Source organism: Sinocyclocheilus rhinocerous, unplaced genomic scaffold, assembly GCF_001515625.1.
Source record: "Sinocyclocheilus rhinocerous isolate Xijiao unplaced genomic scaffold, SAMN03320098_v1.1 scaffold2348, whole genome shotgun sequence".
Taxonomy (NCBI): Eukaryota; Metazoa; Chordata; class Actinopteri; order Cypriniformes; family Cyprinidae; genus Sinocyclocheilus; species Sinocyclocheilus rhinocerous.
In genome coordinates this window covers 152646-153526 of record NW_015655583.1, presented here as the reverse complement: position 1 = coordinate 153526, position 881 = coordinate 152646, and positions in this window count along the sequence as shown.

The window sequence follows — 881 nt, the reverse complement described above, 5'->3', positions numbered from 1 at the left end:
TAATTAGTCATGTGATTTCTTTACTCGACCGCATTTGTTCCAATGTATGCTTTTTTTTTTCCCCCTGAAAGACAAAGGAGAATTTAAGAATGAATCTTCATGAAACACCTTTCCATGCAAGTATATAGTGACCATGTTTGGCTCCAAATAAAAAAGTACTTTATACAACATCTGCTTGTCATTATACAGTAAATAATAATACAAATAATAATAATAAATTGTATTTATAATGTGATTTATATTCAAACAGAATCCCAAAGTGCTACAAATTAAAAAAACAAAAAAGACAAAAGAAATGTTAAGAATCAGTCAATACATTTTTCATACTTGTAGTATATAGTATGTATTTAGTCTATGAATGTCATGTACAGCATGGTCTTGTGTGGCTGGTAATAATTTTCTGTTTAGTATCTTTTGTAAGTTAGGTCTTCATCCTGTGGTGACAAAGATGAAGCACATGCTTCAGGTAAGATAGACTTGTCCAGACAGGGCATCAGTGAACTCACTCAGAGGGCTCAGAGCTTTCCACACAGAATCAAGTGTTTCCGTGTCTTGTCATGTTGTCTGGTTTTCTTGCTTCTGTAGTTTTTGGATATGGATTTCTCTTGCTATAGCTGATATAGCTTCTGTAGAGTCAAAAAGAGTTCAAACCTGTGATCATTTGTTTTGATTCCAGTAGACTGAAAACGAAATGCACAGAGTGACTAAAGGGATAAGTCTTTAAACATTTTCACAATTGAGAGTGTGTCCCAAACATTGCCAGTAATGCTATTTAAAATTTTAGGAGCCAACTGGGAAAAGACTTTACCAGCTGGTTGTAAATTTTCAGTTTTCTTTCCAAAGTTCTACATTTTCTCAGTAAAAATTCATAAATTGCATCA